The sequence below is a fragment of the Accipiter gentilis genome, chromosome 4 (assembly GCF_929443795.1).
Source record: "Accipiter gentilis chromosome 4, bAccGen1.1, whole genome shotgun sequence".
Classification (NCBI taxonomy): domain Eukaryota; kingdom Metazoa; phylum Chordata; class Aves; order Accipitriformes; family Accipitridae; genus Astur; species Astur gentilis.
In genome coordinates, this window is record NC_064883.1 from 14,127,833 (window position 1) to 14,148,902 (window position 21,070).

Here is a 21,070-nt window from a genome sequence, read left to right on the forward strand (position 1 = left end):
ATGACTCATATTCATCACTAAAACTCAAAGAAAACTGAAACTCACAAAACAAATCTAAGAGCTTTGCTATATAGGTAATGTGTCGTCATTATTTTCTTCAAAAGGTCTTTGTGGATTGAAAACACAGATAAAATTCTCAATCTGTGCAGTCTTTGCTTTGAGCTAAAACCCTAGCTTTCTACAAGGATTATTAGAAAAAAACATATTTAACTTCTCTACATTAAAAAAAAAAATATCACTGAGTAAGTGTTCAAAGAATACTACTACTATTAAACTGACAGGAAAAGATCAAAAACAACAGGGTAAGCATCTTTAAATTCAGGCAGGTACAGTACTACTTCTATAGAGCACTGAAGTCTAATATCTGTCACAGATACTTTGAAAAGTATCAGTCCTTGGTTTCACTTGGAGTACTTCAGCATATGTTTTGCAGGACCAAGTTCTAAACTATGAAATCAAAATCTGAAAGGAACAAACTTCAAAGTATAAGAGTAGATTTAACAGACACATTTATTTCTTATAACATCAACTCACCGTATGGGTTTATATATGAAATGTAATAACTGACTATAACTTCCCTACTGTATTCCATTTGCTGTTGCTAGATGTGTGACACTTTTCCTCTGTGTTATAACTTCCCTACTGTATTCCATTTGCTGTTGCTAGATGTGTGACACTTTTCCTCTGTGTTAGTCGGCATTTAAAATAAATGTGAAAATAAATGAAAAATAAATTGTACAGATAAGAAATTAAGTTTTGTACATCCTGTATGTATGTACAAATATATTTCATTCATTAATATTGCTTGTATATATTGTAATAATGTATTTCATTCTTTTCACAAGATTGCCATACCGCATGCTTCAATAAATAGCAGCTTAAAATTTTTATTTAGCAAAAATGGCTTTGCTGAACACTGTTTTAAGTACACTTTACTAAGGAATCCATTACTTTCAATTACATTAATTTGATTTTAAAGGGGTATGACGTGTTTTAGAAAGAAAGAAGTTCAGTTTAAAGCCCTATAAAAGAAATCAAGTGGTAAAAGGTGCAATATTCAAAATTGCAGGTATCTGAACATTTCTACACAAAATACTGTCTTTAAATTCTAAGACAAAAAATCCTCACGACTCATAGAAGCACCTGGAGAGAAAAGTGAAATCTCTATGAGAATTTAATCCACAAACACTGAAAAAGTAATCCCACTCGGTGCAACGAGGACTCATCAGAGGTACGACTGTGATACAAAGACAAAATGCTGTGGAAACTACTCTAAGGAAGAGTGACCACAGCATGAGTGCTTTTACAATGCATTCAAGAAACTACACAGCAGGAAGGAGAAATGAGTTGGAAGAAAGAGAAGCATTTCTAAAACAGGTAGTTTGAAAGAGGAATTTGAAAGACAAAGCTGTATTTTTTAAAAAGCATTCATCCAGAAAATTAAAAGCTCACTTAGAGGAAAGAGGTAAAGAACCACTTTTTCTTTTTTCACCTGGTTGCATGCTTACTGTTAATTTCATAGCAACTGTAGGTGAATTTTCCCTTATGAATGCATGAAAACAGTTAAGAAGAAGAACCAGGAATTATTGTTTAAGAGTCTTAAATGATTTAGATGCATCAGCCTGACTTAAGCCCAGAAACCTCTGAGCTGTCACTTACCTATGCCAATAAGAGCTGAACCAAGATCCTTTTTTCACACTATAACTTGTCTTCATATCTACATTTGACGGTGTATCTAATCTAAATGAGATCTCACAGAAGGGATCCATAAATGCCACAGGGGGAAGGATGAATCATTATGATCACTCCGAACAGAAAAAAGAAGTAACCTCTTCATGCAATGGCAGTGTACTTAGAGCACAGAGAAGCAGCGGTGTTATTAGCAAGTTCTTCACTAATATCTTTATGAATGTGATACTTTCTGTAGCACTTGCTGAATACTTTGTGTTCACCGGCTTCCTCAAATGTTCAGTTCGGGAAGAAATACATTGGTATCATTTAAAAGGCAACCTTCTAGGAAAAACATTCAAAGAACAAGCTAAAAAACGTCCTGCCATGCCATCATATCTCACCCTCTCCCTAGCAAGCCTCTACCAAAGCTTGTGTGTGAGAATTAGAGAAACGGCCATTTAATTACTAAAGGAAATCCCTTGGCACAAGTTGGGGTGGTACAGATTATATAGCAACAGGGAGATCTAGGAGCCATGTGCAACCACATTTGGATGGACACACGTGGATGTATAACTGCACTACCAGTAAAATTTCATGGTCATACATCAGGTACTCCAGAAGAAGGAAACATTCTAAGTAGAAGTTTAAAAAAGTTCGCTATCCAGAAATGGTGAGCACTATCCGGGGCTTCATGCAACATCTGCCCCTTCCATGAAGCTCTATATAAAACATTTAGAGGCTGCCACCAGCCCTGGTAGTGTATCCCTCGGGGCACCTTCAGTGAAGCGCCAGAATAATCTCCAGACAACCTCTCCTGCCTCAGGACCTTCTCCCAGACCCATACCAGAGGCACAGCCTAGAAACAAATCCTCAGATCCCTCAGACAAATTTCCTGGATCTCACCGACTTCCCCTAAGGTGCTGAGGGAGAACTACACTAAGTTTGTGTCTACAGCTACTAATTTTGTCATTTAGACAGTGTCCTGGTTCTGGATATGATAGAGTTAATTTTCTTCCTGGTAGCTGGTACAGTGTGTTTTGGATTTAGTGCAAGAATAATGTTGATAACACACTGATGTTTTAGGTAGGATAAGCACTACTTAGCAACAAGTTAAGGACTTTTCAGTTTCCCATGCTCTGCCAGCGAGCAGGTGTACCAGAAGCTGGGAGGGAACATGGCCAGGACAGCTGACCTGAACTAGTCAAACGGATATTCCATACCACAGAATGTCATGCTCAGTATATAAACTGTGGGGACCTGGCCAGGTGACACAGATCACTGCTCAGGCATCAGTCAGTGGGTGGTGAGCAATTGCATTGTGCATCACTTGTCTTTTCTTGGGTCTAATTTCTCTCTTTTTGTTATATACCTTTTCATTACAATTATTCTTGTTGTTATTAAATTATTTTAGTTATTTTATTTTTGTTATTAAACTGTTCTTACCTCAACCCATGAGTTCTACTTTTTTTTTTCCCCAATCCTCCTCCCCACCCTACTGCGAGGGGGGAGGAGTGAGTGAGTGGCTGCGTGGTGCTTAGTTGCTGGCTGGGGTTAAACCACAACAGACAGAAAGGAAGTTCAAGGATAAAGATACATAGGTTCTGCCTAGAGGACACATGCTCTTTTAGATATTTGTGAGACAACGTGCCCAAGCAGTAAAAACATGGAAGGTAACAACTGAAGAAGTCAGAACTATCCCTTCCCACTCATCATCCCAAAACTTGCTCTTACATGAAAATTGCCTCAGAGAAGCAAAGTTCTAGGCTAGACACATGTACAGGTAACTTAATCTGATTCAGCAGAAGAAAAAGCCAGATGTGATAGGCTGTATATCCTACCCAATTGCCAGACCCCAGAACTGGGGGAATTCAGACGTATCTTAACATCCCTATCTCACAGGAGGAGAACATGTGAGCTTTTACATACAACCATCCTCCAGCTGCAGAACAAGAGGGAAACAAGGACTTAAAACTCTACCATGCAAGGCAGGTAATGAAGCCCCGCACTGAAGTACCACTGTGAACTCTTGAGTACAGCTCGAGAGACTCCAGTTCTCCCAGCATTCTTGTTCTCTACTGGAACTGCCTGCCTGCAGCTCAGTAGACACCTAACTACTTAAGAGATGCAAAACAGGAAAACTTCTTACACAGCAGAACCTCCAGGCTTGATTTCAGACCAAACACAGCTATCCCACTTCTAGCATTGCTACATCAGCTCTCTCCTTGGATATGACTGGGACAGATCATCAAGTGAAGCAGCGCTGTCACAGAGAGAGCACACGACTGCTACTTTCGAGCGTCTGCTCCACTCTGAAGGAGGGGAACTTGATTCAAGTGTCTTGATCCACTTATTCAGCTCAGTCTAGAAACACATAAAATAAAGACGGAGCATTACCAAGTTGCTTTAAGCCATTTTTTCCTCTAGATCCCCTATCCAGGATGTATTTCATAGTCTGCAAAGCCAAAGATCACAACTACTGTCTCCAGACGCTTGCTCACTCCCCTGTATCTCAAACACGCCAGGCATTGCTTAGACCTATTCTCCTGGTCATGAGCAGACAAAGGATAAGAATCACATGGGAAGTTACCAACCTGGAGAACCAGGGATTTGAGGAATAAATAGTAAACCTAAGCTGGTTTTGAATGTGTAACATGGGCGGGACCTGGCCATAACTGCTGACTGTCCATGCTAGGAGCACACACTCACACTGCTTAAGCATACTCTACTGATACCTCTAGTTAGGCTTGGAGCACCAACCGCTGAAGACACTTGAGAAGGCACTCATGCCTCTCTACTGTCTCCAAGTTTCATATTCAGCTTGTCCAGAACCCTGTGCTGTGAGCTAGTAATCACTTGTCCATTAAACAACGGTGGGATGCTGCTTGAGCTTTGTGGTTTTCAGTCTGTGGAGCCTGTGCTACTTTGGTTGTCACCTCCTTCCTGCCATCAAAGGTTGGCGACAGGCAGACATTCTCCTGGCATATAGCTGGAGTTTCACGAAGGCTGAACAAGAAGCATTAGAAGTTGCAGGAAGAGCTGAATGGTGGCTGTTGCTTGTCTTGGAAGAATCCACTCATTGTCCAGAAGGCTTCTGTGATTTGGATGCTGAGCATGGCAGGACTTGTCTCAGGAAAAGATGAGCTTTTCTTTTTCCTTCACCTCCCACTGCGAGTTGCCCCTCTTGATTCTGAGTCACTAAGAGGCCTATAATCCAAAAGTCATTATTCAGGCCAGAAGACAGAAAAAATTAGGATAAGACTTGTCCACGCTGGTTGCCTATGGTTGGTAGACAGCTTTCCGTTTAGAGCTGTGAGACAGACTGGGATTCAGGCTGTCATGGAGATTGGGAAAAAGCTGTGGGGAAAAATACAGGGAAAGAAAACATCCTTACTCACAAAAGGAAGAATCATCTTGTCTAAGAAGCTCTTGTACCAGCACGGAATGTATCAATATTGGCTCAGTGTGTGCCCCTTAGTGCGAATACATAATACCATTGTGATTTCCCATGACTACCCAGCCACTAGGCCAACATCCCGGCCAGCTGTTTTCCCTGGGTAATATGCTTCCTCTCATCATTGTTTTAACCAGCTAGTCTACAATGGATTTGAGAAGAGACAATGCACACAGGCACCTTGCAATACTACTGGACTCCAGCCCCTTCTCTATGGGATCTGGTGCAGCAAAGTAGTCAGAAGATGGAAGAAAAAAAGTAAAAAATTAATTGGATTGCTGGACAATATTGCCAGCACCTTGCATGCTTAAGAAGGCTTAGACATCTAGATGAGCCTGCAGAGATGCAACAGCTTGGGATGTAGGCCTGAGCAGCTAGAGGATACAAAGTTGTACACATAGGGACATTAGTCCTATAATTAGGAGTAATTTTGCCACAACTCAATTCAGATTCATAGTTTTAGAGTGGCATCTAATGTTTCTCTGTGCAGGAAGACAAATCCCAGCCTTCATGAGCAATCATGGATAAAACTCTACGTGCTTAGACATAGTCATAGCATTCTGCTTTATCTAAATAGTATTTATGCCCACAGGACACAGTAATTCGAGGGTTACTGAAATTTGAATAAAATTATAAAGAAACAAACATTCTTTTTGCATGATTCATGTGAAAAATGTCCTCTTTTGCTACTGAAACAGCAGACTGAAATTGACTGCATTTAACCTTATTGTAGAGAGGAATGTAGAGTTTAGGTCTTTCTCATATAGGTGAGGCAACAGTTTCTTCATAGCTCATTATTCTAAAATACAAGGTGTTGAAAGTGCCTTCTTTCCTTCAGCTTCTTTACTTCCGTCATTCAATTGACTTCAAATTGTTTCCAGTGCTTATACACAAAGCTGTAATTACCTTCTGTGTGTCAGTAATAAGAAATAAGGGAAAATACAGCCCATTCTGTAACAAAATGACAGATTTTACAACCTTACACAGAATGGAGGGCTCTTCTGTTGATCCTTTTTCATTGCAGGAATTATGCACTGAATAGTGAATAAATTCTATTATACTATTAAATCCAGTTTATTTCTATTGGGACATGAAAGATGACGCCTTCTAATCAGGAACTCAGCCCCAAAATAGAGTGGGCCTTCAAAAAAAAAAAAAAAAAAAAAAAAAAAAAATCAAGAAATAATCAGGCTTCACTATTATTTGATGCTGTTGCCTATCCAGGCATTAATTATTCAACTCTGTACATCCTAGACATTTCCAGCACAATGGGAATATGGGTATTCAAATAATAAATACGTGGTGAATTTTTTTTTTTTACTTTGAGACTCCATTAGCTCTTTCAATATTTATCTGAGTCATGATATATCTCATTGCTATGTGAAAGGGATGTTTTCCTTCCACAATATATAAGGTGTTGGTATGAACCTGGCTATGACTCTTGATCAAGTAAGAGAGAGAAAAAAAATGAGACTCTCTGGAACAGATCCAAGATACCATGCCATGGAGAACAGTTCTGTAGTGTCCTCTTCTTGAAGCTTCCAGGGTGAAGTTAGAGGCAGGATGGAGATGAAGAGTTCTTTGGTTACATATTCACTTCCTATTGCTCCCAGGTAATACTTGTCTGTCAGTGACATTGGTTGGCTCTGAGTATTTTCTAGTTGTCATCAGCCAATATGATCTTGACTAATCCAGTTGCCTACATTAGCTCTTATATCCAAGTCCAAAGCCTCCATTTGCTTCCCAGAAATACTCACTTCCACTTAAATCATTAAGATTTTACTGGCTTTATTCTCACATGCAATTCTTAGGATGAAAGTTATATTTTCTCCTTTTACTACAGAACTGTAATAAAATAGGCAAAGCTTCTATTAATTTTCAGAGATACTGCAAAAGAAAAAAATCAATGTAAAGCGGAACAACAGAATTCCAATCTATTACTGTTAAGAAACAGGAACCACAGCACTGAGTAAGCTTGCAGTTACTAAACCAAAGAGCTTCCTCATCTATTCCAGATTTAAAAAAAAAAAAAAAATTCACTCCTTAAATTTCCCTTTATTTCCTCTGGCAGTGCTGTTCTTAGTGTCTAATTAATACACTTTTTAGAGATGGATGCAGAATGAAACATAACTGGTTTCAAGTACCATTTGCTATGTAGCATCAATGCTTACTGCCCATATGCACAGCATTACTCTGACTTTAAACAATTAACCAGTTGGAAAATGGTTAGAACCACACAAATTCCTGATTCAGGGACAATTATTTCTCCATCCATCTTCTACACAAAAATTGCATCCATATTTGTAGTTCTAGTGATGCCACAGCCAACACTATTCTATACCAAGATAAACCTAGAGAATTCAAAAGTAGCAGTCATCTTTCAAAATAGAAATACTATTATTAGTACCCCCTTTCATAACAAAATATGAAACTTCTTTAATTCTGTATTACATAATAAAGTATTGTAATATATAATAAAACAGGTGAAAAACCTAGAGTCATACGCTGATTATTCACATTAATCCTATGTATTTATTAGAAGTTTCTGACACAAGTTCCCTGACCAAAATGGGTAATTGTCTTTACACAGTGCTTAGTTTTTCCAGAAGCTTAGATTTTACAGAAAAAGTTCCACAGAATTTACATTATGCTTCAGATTTTTAAAAATCACCCAAACTGTGAGAATCCAATTACTATTAAAATTCTGGGGACTGGATGACGATATGCAATTAGACTTAATTCACTATAATTAGATTGAATCACTAGCTAACACATTTTCAACCTGATGCAAGTCAGATTCTCATTTTATTTACCTTGATATGTGTCAGTAATATCAGCTCTGTTACTATCAGCATAGTTAATTATTCCTTTGCCTAACTGAAGCAGAAACATTAGTGGAAAAAGTCTGTAGATAAGACAATAATAGCCTGCATATGAAAATCTGACAGGTCAGTGCACTCATGTTCAGTAACCGCTTTAAGGATGAAGAATCATAGCCTTTGTTTTGACTTCTGTGTGCTTAGCACATACTCCACATCCCTTTGTGATGTATGACTTTAAAAACAAAAAACGAACAAACCAAATATGAACAAAAGATAAACAGATTAGACCCCAGTTCTGGCCTTGGCAATCTATGCAGCTCCCATTCACTCTAGAATATAACTATATACCACGACAGATTTTGGTCTTTTTATTATCTTGATTTTAACATATCTGGAGCAGGAAGCTATATAGTGTTCTTTATCACAAAGAAGAGTAATATAGAATCCCTGTACACGTACCATAGCAATAGGGACCTAAAAAAGAAGCAATCATATGATGATTTAAGAGAAATACTCTAGCTTACATATCACAGTTAATCAATTTCATGCAAGAAAGTCACCCTCCATCAGAGCAGCCAAGCATAATTTGAAGTATTTTTTTTAATCTAGCTTACTTTTCATTTGTTTTGATTATATTTCTGTGGCCTTAAAACATGAAAAATATGCCTTTTCAGGCTCTCTGCTTAAGTACTTAGACTGAAATCACTGCAAAGAATACATACCTTTTTTTTCTTAACACAATAATGGATTTATTATGTTGCTTCATTATCTATACAGAACTGTATTTTGATCTTTCTGACACTTCCACACACAAAACCTAAGTTATGGCCCAAACATCACCTTAAAAAGACAGGCTCTCATTTGTGTCTCCTGTTCTCTCCCTCAGCCCAGTCTCTTCTTACAAAGATAGCAATACAAACACTCCACAGAAATGAAAGGAGTGAGGAGAAATTATGCATACAGACTTCACAGGCAACAAACATCCCAGCAGCTCTCTCCAAAAGTACTGATGACCATTCTGAGGATAAGTAAATGGGAAGCAGAGTCAAAAATGACACTCGATTTGTCACTACAAAGTCAATCAGCACTTTCACATTTCTCACATGCTAGGTATACAGACTCTCCATAAAAATTGCAGCGAAATTGTGAAAGCAGCTCTGTTGCTACTTTGTGGCCTAGAGAAAAATTATTTCATTTGCCAGACACCCAAAAAAAATCTCCTACGCATACCACCACACTCTGTTTTCATGTAATCAGAATACGCTGAGGAAGCTACAAACTTATATTTAGGCATCACTAAGGAAAACTAGTGATGGGGGGGACAGAAACATGCAGATATTTTGGTGTAGGGAAAAACGTACCTAGAGTGCATGCCAAAATCTGTTAAAATTATTTAAAGGTAATTGACAAAAGATGGCAAAGAAGAATCATCAAGAATTTTTTTTTATACACTTTTTTAGCTCCTCCACTGCTTTGATGGTCTGTCTAAATTCTATCAGCCTCTCTGGGTAGCTCTAATGACTAAATGAGCACTTAACTGCTGCCAGCTGCAATCCCAACAACTTCCATGCTCCCTGCCATTTCTGCTCCTGGCTGGGAAAGAGATGACTATACTACATACAGTCTTCCACAGTGCATGTCTTCAGTAGATCTGAACCTTGAACAGGGCATTCACAAGCTCTCCTTGTAATCTTACCTGTTTCTCCCAATACAAATAGCCCATCAAGAGGTGAAAATTTCATGTGCAAAGGTGACATCCTGATCTCATTATTTTCAATTGAGGTCCTAACACTGTTAAAATCAGTATCCTCCTCAGCAAATTGTTTAGAGATACCCATTCCTATCACCTTCTTTTGAAATCTGCTATTTCTTCATAATCTGAATCAGTATCAATGGCATGCATTAGCACAAGCAAAAAGAATGGTTGATCAGCTTTTAGAAGTCCTAAAGAAGTTTCATCACATTAATAGACTGGTATTGCTCTAGTCATATGTATCTCACTGAAATGCAGTAAAAACCTAGTGTTACACACCCATTAGTCACATTAATCCTGTATGTTCTTCACTAGTATCTGATGAAAGCTTCTTGACCAAAAAAAGCATTTAGTAACTTTGTTTTCCAAAGCTTTGTACTCTTCTGTTTCAAATGACTAAAAGATAACAATATTCAATAAAATTTTCATATCAGGACTCTTAACTTCTTTCTTTCAGGGAGGGGGAAAAAAAAAGTATAGCCAGATGGAGTGGGAGACAAGGTGTATGTGACAGCAAACAAATATAGATACTTCATATTCTTTTGAGAGACTTTTTGTAGAAAACCTGGATTTATTGAGAGCAGCTGAACATTCTCTTTGATGCTTACTTCATTCACAGATCTTCATAAGAGACTAATATGTTTGAAATAGGAAGAACTAGCACCTCTGAAAAGTTTTACTCAGATTTTTTCTTTGTTACATTACGTTCAACAGTGCTCTGCGGTCAGTGCAAATTGTCCACCTTCAAGCAAGGAATGTACCCATGCGAGAGGAATAGATTGCCAGGCTGCTACTATAGACAGTATCCATAAATTAAACCTAGATATCTCATTTATAAATTAAAATACCTTTCTCTGACTCATATCTTGGTTTGGATTCCCCTCCAAACTATTCACTCTTGTCCGCTCTGTGGCCCTGATTGCCACAGGACTTCTTCATCTTGACCATGTGTTCACTCCATTGCTGTTGATGAGATTGAACTTCAGTTCCCCACTGCTCCCTACTTATTCTGATTTTTATGGAAGGAAAACTGAGTATACAGAGGCCAAAAAGGATCCACTGGCAACCTCCAGCTAGATCCCTGGTGTGGAAGATGGAGGTCAACAGAGCAGATCTAACCCACATTAGAAAACTCTTTATGATCTGTTTTAGCTACTGAATATTATTTTCCATTTTAACTCACTGATCTTTGAATTTATAATGTTTTCAGAGAATATATAGAGTAACTATTTATATCCCCCCAAAAACCAGCTTCAACTCCAATACAAAAATATCAAAATTTCACTTACTGTTAATAGTATGGCTTATTATTCATTGTAGACAATGTTATATTGTCTACCAAAAGAGGAAGCATAAAAGATTAAAGTGATAACTGTATCTATTGCATATTGTCAGCATATTCCTCTAATTTTAAGATATATATGAACAACTGAATAGCTATCTATCCATGAATCTGGTAAAATATCAATAATTTATACATTTTACACACTAAACACAGTTACTATGTGCATGCTGCTTATTTTCCATTTGGAATTTAGTGTTTCATATTTTTTTTCCCTTGGAAATCTTAAAATTCACACCTGCTGTTTAGCCACCTCTTGTCAAAAGCAAGGCTTCAGTTCAATAGTTAGGCACCCTGGTGACTTAATGATAACTGTCAAAAACTTGAATAATTAAGAGTTTTGTATAATTAAAAGCCTAGACATACAGAGTATCTGTGTCATGTCATTTTCTTCATATGCTTCTATAAAGGAGATATTTGAATGCATGTAAAGTGTTATAAAATTCCAACGTCACATTACTTCCCTACTCCAAAATAACATGACTCAAGAACTTTTCTGATAAGAACTATCGAATAAACTGTGTTTCTATGTAAGCTGCAATAACAAATTCTTAAAAGCACGTAATAGCTTGTATTAATTTTACGGTGTCAAGACAGTACAGTTCTGCTCAATGCCTTATTCATGGATTTTCAGAATCTTGTGCTATTTACTACTTGGTAGATTTACTAATACGAAGTTTTAGGTTTCCCCTTTACTCAAGCACTAGACCTCCTTTGGAATACTGCATCCACTTTTGGTGTTTCCAAAAACTAAAAGATGCCTCCTCCTGAGTCCACCAGGACAGTCAGGGGCTGGAGCACTTGCCCTGTGAGGAGAAGCTGAAAGAGCTGAGCTTGTTCAGCCTGGAGACAAGATAGCTTCAGTGGGAACCAAACATCAGCCTGCCAGTGCCTATGAGAAGGTTACAAACAAGATGGAGCCAGGCTCTTCACAGACATGTATGGCACAAGAACAAGAGACAACAGTCATGAATGGAAATGGGGAGGTTATGTCTCAACATAAAGAAGAAAAATTGCTATGAGGATAATTAAGTATTGGGTCTGATTGTCCAGAGAGGTTGTGGAATCTCTTTCCTTGGAGATTTTCCAGACAGAATTGGACAAATCCCCAAGCAACATGGTCTGAATTCAATGTTGACTCTACTCTGACCAAGAGGTTGGACTAGAGACCTCCTAAGGTCCCTTCCAACTGGAATGCTTCTGTGATTTAGTGTAATCATGAGCACTACAAAAAGCAACAGGAAATGAAACTTCCAGTTTGACCTGAAAACATCCTAAGACACATCAGTCCAGCTTTTTAAAAAAGAGATAGAGTATTACCACCCTTGGACAAGGCATTAATGAGAATTCTATAGGCACAGACTACCATTCTGGTCACATTTGCTGAAGAAATATAAATTCAGATTGAAAAGGATACAGAGAAGAGCACAAAGATATCTGGAGGAATAGAGATATTCTTACATGAAAATAAACCAGAAGGGTAAACTCAGGCTGACTAAATGAAAGCTTAGAGGATGTATGATTTCTGTTTGAGCAAAAAGTAAAACCAGGAGAGTTATAAGATAATTTGTATTTAAACAGGTATAAATTGACCATGTACCAATCTATTAGCACACTTATCTAGACTTCTCATTACAACTCTGTAAGTATCTTTACATCCCTTCTTGATTTACTTGTAGAGTTTATAGCTGATGACATGCATCAACTCCAATAATAGTTTATTTCAGGGGAAAAAAAGGGGGGGGGGGGGGGAGGGGGGCAGAGATAAAGAGAAAAACACAGAAAAAGGGAAAGGGAACTGGAAGAGCAAAAGGAGAAAATAGAACGGGGAAAGTCAAAACTCCCTCCAGTGGCTAGCCAAGAAGAGAACTGACAGGGTCTCCCCAATAAACATCCTCTCTCAGGCATCCTCTCCAATGCATCAGGTGGTCCACAATACTACTTTTCCCAGAGAAACTATATAGATTTCCTCATGATCTGTTCAAACACCGTATTGCCTGTCCCCACTTATGATGCTATTAGCGCTGATTGGAGTAGTCTTCGATCAGAGGCTGCAAGCTAACTGTCCGTTAAGCTTTGTGTATATTATTGGGTAACACTTATCAGATACTTGTCTTTCTCCTAATGCAAACTAAAAGCTGCAAAAAATGGTGCAAGAAAAGGATGGTGAAAGAGTGACTCTTACATCAGTGGCAATCACTTCCCACAGGAAACCTAACATAACAGTGGCATCAGGGTGTACAGGTGCAAAGCCATGAGAACAACAGTACGAGACCAACAGCACAAGGACAGCAAGGGAGACACTGCCCCAGCAGCTTTGGTGAAAGGTTACCGAGCTGCAAGGGCAAGGCAGAGCACAGAGCTGCAAATGGAAGACCCTTGGTATTGCAGAAGGTTGAGGCACCAAAGGCACTGTGCAGCACACCACCTTCTTTATGAATAAGTTCAGTCTCAAGTCTTCTCATATCTTGCATGCACACAAGACTGACTTACCCCTCAGGGCTGTCAATTTCTCTAGTGTACCGAGCACCACCTTTTCAAGACACTCATTAGACAAGGTCTTCTTCTCTCTTCTAGGTTAAAACAGCATGGCAACAGAAGCTGGACTTGGTGAACATGACAGTAGAGACTCACACATGCTCAGCCTGAGCCAGATACAGGACTCAAGTCCAAACAAAGCCCCAGGAGTGACAGTCATCCATTCTAGAAAAAGAACACTCTGTATCTTGAACTGAAATAAACTAAAACAAACACTGAGAGTCTCGGAGCAGAAATCAAATTAAGAGATACAGAATCCAGCATCTTCTACTCCAAGACTGAAGAACCTGGGACAAATAAAAGACGTACTGTAAGTAGTCATCATCTTACAGGCACTTCTGAGCTACCTTCACTGAAGGCCATTTAATTTCCTTAAACAAAAATAGTTTACATTTATGCAATAGCTTTAAAACCAAACTGTCCTGATAGTTACTAGACATTATAAAGGAACTTCAACAACGTATCATGATTTGTGAGTGATAAATGTTAATATTTATATTGAAAACCAACATTAACAAGAAATTACTGGAAAATAAGAACAAATACTTGCTTCCTACCTTCCCAGCTCATAATCTACATAATACATTGAATTAATCCTACAGACAAGTAAACATCTGATCTCGAAGATTGTGTAACAAAGGTTTTCAATCACTTTTCCCCATAAAGGAATTTCTAAATGGCATAATTTCACCTTGCCAATCTTGACCGTGTAAGAACGTATGAACAGTAAAACCTAATCAAACCAAAGATCTGTTTAGCCCAATATCCTGTCCCCAGACGCACAACAGCAAATGAGTAAGGAAAAGTGAGTAAGTGCAATGCAACCTTGTAACGGTTCTTCCTTGGAATACTCTGAAGTCTCCAGAATATTTGCAGGTTGGGGACATTCTCATCCAGATCCATTGTCTCTCTGCTTTCTAGCCTTTGATACATTTCTCCTCCAGGAATTTGTCTAAGTCGTCTTTGAACTCATGTTCACTTTTTGCATTGACAAACTTCTTGGGCAAAATACTACATAACTATGTATTATTGTATAAAAATGGAGAAGCATGGAGAAGTTTGAGTATGTCTTCACAGGAAAGTTAGATCATACCTTGTAGCTGGAAGGATTTTAACATGGCCTGAAAGTATTGAAACATTATTTTTGAACAGTAGTTAAGCACTGTTTCGCTATAATTTTTAAGCTGCTTGAAGATGAAGCTATGGATTAGCATGTACAAATAAACTTCATAATATTATAAAAGTCGTAATAATGCAGTCAACACTAGTGCAGTCCTACCCAGCATGTGCTGACGTACACGACATAACACATTCAATCCAAGTAAGTTACATCAAATAAGTGATAAATTCTTTGGTCATATATGATCATCCTAATTCAAAACCTCAAAACCAACAGGAGTAAATGAAAGGTGATTTCATCAAGTACTGTTAACTCTCAAATGCCTAACTCACATATCATTTTCAGTAAACAACCTAACCTTAAGTGATTCAGCAATGCAACTTTCTTTCTCTCGAAAAAAATACTTACTTCTCTGGAAAACAGTACTGAAACCTTGGTGCATAACAAATATTCTTTTATCATGGAATAGTCCAATGTTCTGTCTTTACATGAGAGCTATCTTTAATTTAACTCATCAAATACATTATCTACCTTCCTACTTAAATGCAGCAACAGAAAGAACACTTTCTTATACACTCCTGAAGAGACTGGAAAACTGATAAACACTCACTCACTTGAATTTCTGTGGAAAGTTAATTTCATGTAAACAGTATGCATATAGGACACAGCATATAATCCTCAGCAAATCTGGTCTAAACCTCTTCTGTAGAAAGGAAAAAACCCTCACTCCTGAGATATACTAAGCTCTCTCAGCTACATGATTCAGCTATGACTACATTGCAAACCAGAAGTATTTTCTACTGCAGTTTGTATACACATACCCCAAGTAACTTTAAATTAGCTAGTCTGAATACTGGTGAATATAAAACGACAATAGTACATGCAGTCTGATAAATATGTGCTTAATTTACCATTTTGGAGATGACTAGGCTACATCCCAACTTTTTTGTCATTTTTCATTGGCTGTAGTTTTTCATACACAACAGGATTCGATTATTTTCGCAACTACATTTCTCTTACTAAGTACTAGTTGAATACTAAGAAACTAACTATTCCAACTACATTTAGTCACCCTCAGTATTCATGGTAATTCACACCAGGATTCATATCATTTTCATGATGGGTAAACATTAATTTGATCATTTTTCAGTATACAAATTACATTTTTGACAACAACTTCTATGGGACTATCGCAGGTAGCGAGATGAACAACTGAAAATTATTTTCCACTTTAAATGCTTTTTAGAAAGTACAGAGTTTTTATAACTGAATCTCTTTTTAATGTTATCTTCTATTAAGAAATTAGAAAATATATATGCCACTCAATCACAACCTATCATATCTATTTTCCCAGAAAAATTCTAATAGGAACAACTGCACCAAATGAAGCATGGACTGAGACTTTCAGTAGTAAAGACACTATTTTACTTTTGTTTTTAAACTGCTCTGGGCACAGGAAGATGGTGGTAAACAGAAGACACACAACAGCTTACAAACTACTATTCCCATTTCATCCTGTAGACTGTTCTTTATTAGTGAAAAAGCAGGTTAATGAAAAAACAAACACTAGTGTTTTCAAAATGGGCATTTTAATGTCAGGTTTAAAATATTTGGGTGTATTGCACGTTCACATAGACTTTGAAACCAAAATACAAAGGAATCTGACACCAAGAACAGTGTTTTGGGTAGCCTTAACTATGGTGCTGCACTTGCATCAACTTGGTCACCAGGAAGTATAATCGCATGTTTTTCTCTTCTTCAGAATTCTGAACTGACAATGACATTTTCATACAAAAGAGAGCTATTTCAATATTTATATGAAGAAGCTGGCACCAGCGGCAGGTAAATATAACCGACTGCAGCTTTTCTCTGGGGCCATGACATGGTTTTTACCCAATATTTTGGATCACATCTCTGCCATCGTAATGAAAAAGAGGTGTTAAAATAGCGTATTATTTGCACCATTGACGGTGGGAAGTTATGTGCAGTTGAAACCTATCTATTATATACAAGTAACGATGCAACTTAAGTGTATGAAGGGATGGAACTCCCTTCCAAGACTGTTCCGGCATTATGACAGAGAACAAGCCTGCATTTCTCTCCGAACAAAGTAGGCGTTCTGGGTACAAAACATATGTGGGTTGGGGCCACTGATACAGGCATGCATTGGACATGAGAGAAAATTTAGAAATATTCAATAAAAAGATAGTTTTAAATATCTTCAATAAGTCTAGGGAAGCTGTTGGGGAGCCAGGGATGGGGGGGGGGGGAATGGGAGAGAAGAGATAGGAGAGGGAGAGAGCATTTAGAAAAGCTTAATGTGAAATACCTTCCTTTTTTGTTCATGAGTTCTCAGCAGAGCTTACAGGCCTTTGTGAGCTTGCAAATTAAATCTTGAATAACTGTCACAAAACTATTCTTCTGCCACAGAAAACAAAATGTCAAGGAACTAAAGCTGACAATGTTGAAAGACAAATATGTTTAAAATTCCTCGGTTTCTGTGTCGGCGCTTGTTCCACACCGTTTGTGACAGAGATTCTCAACAGCTTTTGCATCAGAAAAGAACATTCGTATGCCATTTTCATGTGTCAAAAGGTCTCCACGATTCACTTCGCTACTTCTTTCTCAACGTTCAGCTTGTTTTAAACATTTCTCCCCTCTTGCATTCTCACATAGTTTAACAGTGTTTTTAGACCTCTTCGGAGCACTTAAAAATACAAACTGCCGTGGGCTCAGTGTAAATCTTTCTAAGACGAATACGTGTTTTGTGCATGACAAGCAATACCCGGTGGTGTGGGGTTTCTTTCTGTAACACCGATAAGCACGAATGATTACTGATTGCTATTACATTCCATTTCAGATCAAAATTCAGACATTTTAGCCGAGTCAAAACAACCGTACCCTTAGTAGAAACCACCCATCCGATGCCCAGCGTTGCTATACCCTGCAAGTTCCCTTGCCGGGATGCACACACGCACACGCACACACACACACGCTGCTTTGCCACCGAAAACGCAACGACGCACAACTCCTGCCACGCACCCGGGACGGGATGCAACCGTACCTGCCCTCCGGCCACCGCCTGCCCCAGGCAGCTCCGCCGACACCGGCCGGCGGCGGTCCCTGAGGGGAGCCCCCCGCCGCCCGCCCCCACCTGTTCGCCCCCCCCCCCCCCCCCAACGGGGCAGCTCCCCCCGACGCCCTCCCGCAGCTCCCCGCTCCCCAGCCCACCGTGGGGAGCTGGCGCCGTCCTCTCGCCCGCTGAGGCTCCAGCAACCGCCCCTTGACAGCCCCCGAGCTGCCGGCGGTGCCCCCGGCACCCCGCGACACGGCCACGGCCGAAGAGGAGGAGGGGGTCGCAAAGGGACACCCCCCCCCCCCCTCCAGGCCCACATACGCCGGGCAGGGCAGACGCACGGAAAACTCCTCTTCCACTCGCGCTCCCGCGAAACAAAACTTGCCGGGGGGCGGACGCCGCCCCCCACCCACCCACCCACCCACCCACCGCCACCTCGCCCGCCCTGACACGGCCCAAGTTCCCGAAACCTTCCCCAAAGGTCCCAAAACATCCACCCCAGCAAGGCAAGGGCAACGGCCGGGCGGCGGGACCGGCCAGCCGGCCCCCACGGCCCCGCGCTCGCGGCCGGCCGCGGCCGGGCGGAGCGGAGCGGAGCGGCGGCCGGGGGGGAGCGAGGCGGAGGGGAGCGGAGGGGAGCGGCGGCCGGCCGGTGCCACTCACCTTCCCGCGCCTCCGCCTTATCTCTTGGCTCGCGGGCTGCAACTTCCAGTCCTTCCCTCAACTGCCATCCTCCACCGGGGCGGCGGGGGAAGGAGCGGAGCGGCGAGGAAAAGTTGCGGCGGCGACTGCCGCGGGGATTAGGTGGCCATCGCGCCGGCGGCGGGGCGAGCCTGTGCCGTGCGCGGCGGGCGGGGCGGGGCGGCGCGGGGCGGCGGCAGCTGGCGAGGGGCTGCGCGCTGCGATCGCAGCCTGTGGCGACGCGAGGAGATTTACTAAAAATAGCCGCTCCGCTCGGCTCGGCTCGGCGGGGGGGTGGGGGTGGCGGGGGGAGGCCGCCGGGCTGCGCCGCGCCGCGCTCCCCGCCGCGGCCGCTGGGGGCCGAGCGGGCCGGGCCGGGCCGCGGTGGGGACAGCGCCGAGGGGGTAGTGGCTGGCCCGGGCAGAGGGGCAGGGAGGCTCCCCGGGAGGCTGCTTCGGGCACGGAACCCAAAGGGCTGCGGCTGCCCGGGCCCCGCTGCCCGCGGCGGGCGCGGTCAGGCGGCGCTGCGGGCGCAGCGGCGGCCGGAGGGCGCGGCCCGCCGAGGGGGGCGGCGGTGCCCGCGCCGCCGCCTGAGCCCTGCCTGCCCCCGCCACCTCGGGGCTCTGCGGGTGCCGGTAGCCGCGGGAGCGCGGCCCTGCCCGGCGGCTGCGGGCGGGCGGGCGGGCGGCCGGAAGGGCTCCGCTGCGCGCCTGGAAGACGGGGCCCGCTTGCCGGCCGGGCCGGGCCGGGCCTGGCCTAGGCCCCGCGGGGCTTTCACCGCCTCCCCGCGGGGACTGGCTGGCGGCCGGTTGCGGGGGAGCCGCCGGGTCACGTCGCGCCCCTCGCCAGCCTTCCCACTGGTAACCTCTCTGAGCCCCCGGGGAGGGGATGCACCTGCCTCCCGCCCGGCTCCCCTGCCAGCGAAGGGAGAGGGGCGCTGGGCCCCGCCGTGCGGGCCCACCGAGGAGAGGGCCGGCGGGGTGGAGTGAGGACACGCATCTGGGACGGCGCCCGCCGCTGCTTCCACCGGCTCTCTGGCGTTCGCCGCTGGGGGAAAGTGTTCAAGCTGTGGTGCGGTCCTCCCGCGGTAGGTGTTCCTGTTCCCTGGGGCTGTCACGTCCTGAGGTGATCACACGTTTCTCTAGTGCTGCTTTCCCCTCGCGGTCTTCGTATCAGTCGTGGTATTTGGTAGTACCTTCAACTAGAGGGTGCCCATCTTTCGGAACCCACGTTGGGTCTCTTTGGTCGTGATTAACGGTCTCCAGAATTCCCTTCTCCTCATACTGTTTTATACGGCATAGGAAGCACTTTAGCCTATGGAATCTGTCTTAACCACGTTTATTTCTAATCTAAATTTATGGGTAGGTTTCCTCATTACTTGGAAGAGAAGGGAGTGTCTCCTTTTATTTCTCCGCTTCCAGGTAAAGGTTAGCCTCGAAGCAGTTTAGGTCTTGGAAATCTAAGCAATCAAAAAAAAAAAATCGTTGGCTATCTTCCACCTAAAGGCTTTGGAATTTGTATTTGTATTTATAGATATATATATTCCACTTATTACTGTAGAAGTTTCATGCTGTGTTTCACTCATTTTTAATTATTATTTTTTTTAAGATTGACTGCACTTATTCTTCCCACTGTATTGTTTTCAGATGTTAGCTTTTCTGAAATAAATGTTTAAAATTGTTGCTTCCAAGACTGGTGAAGAGCTAGCTAGGACTAAAAGGTAAAGGTGGGTGGCTAAAGAAGGAGGTTTGGAATTCGAGCCTGAATGTCACTGATTGCTCAAGGGATACAACAGATGAAAACCCAGCTGTGGTAAGCAGTGGGTTTTGTGACCCTCAAAATAAAACTCACTTCTCAAAATTAGAAATAAAACTGTGTCTGCATATGTTTCAACTTGGAGAGGAATCTCATTAATTTGCTTTGGTTTGTGTTTTAGTCTGGGAATCAGTGTCAGCGGTATTGCTAGATGTTAAGTCACAGAGTGCCATGTGACAGAGCTAAGTCCAAACTGGCTAATGAAACCACACAGCACTGCTTCTCTGACAGGTCGATACACTTCAGACTGATACATACTTTTGTTTCATTATGTACTCTTGCCCTCTGTTTACTCAAAGGAAGCATTGGCATTGTAATTACATTCTAAAAGACTAGTCACTGTTCTAATGCTATGTTGGGAACTCCTGAATTTTTACTGGAAAATAACAGGCATTTCTGAGACACCTCCATGTTTTGGTTACTGCTGTGCTTTCCTAGTCATTTCCACTCAGTGCTAATAAATATAATGAAGTGGTGCATGGTGGTAATATTCAGGCAGCCTTTATCTTGCTTTTGCTAGATCTAGTATTGCTATTCCACTAGTGCATTGTCTACTCCTAATCCTGCTGACCAAGAAATGATTTATAGACTTGACTGATTTGCTGGAGTGAATATGTGCAGCTCTTCTTTCAAATGTAGCGTTCCCCATTTTATCACTGTCTTTCTCAGTTATTACAAACATTTACTGAAGGTCATGGGGGTGAGAAAAGAATGTGGTATGCCTGCATTGTAATTTATAAGTTTAATTTATAAAACCTGAGATGAGGTGCTGAAATCCTTAAAACGTTTTTATCCCTAAAA

The 21,070-nt window shown here is 41.6% G+C and overlaps 1 protein-coding gene across 3 annotated transcripts in view; it reads right to left on the minus strand.

The window, feature by feature from the left end:
* HDAC9 (histone deacetylase 9) overlaps nt 1–18,692 on the minus strand; it is a 491,400-nt gene extending 472,708 nt beyond the window's left edge. For 2 of the 3 annotated variants that reach the window (XM_049799083.1, XM_049799078.1), the window contains exon 1: nt 18,437–18,559. The gene's annotated coding sequence lies outside the window, so the exon portion shown is untranslated. Of the gene's footprint in view, nt 1–18,436 lie in introns of all 3 variants that reach the window. The other variant, XM_049799085.1, reaches the window with a different exon arrangement.
* Nucleotides 18,693–21,070: the final 2,378 nt, after the last annotated feature.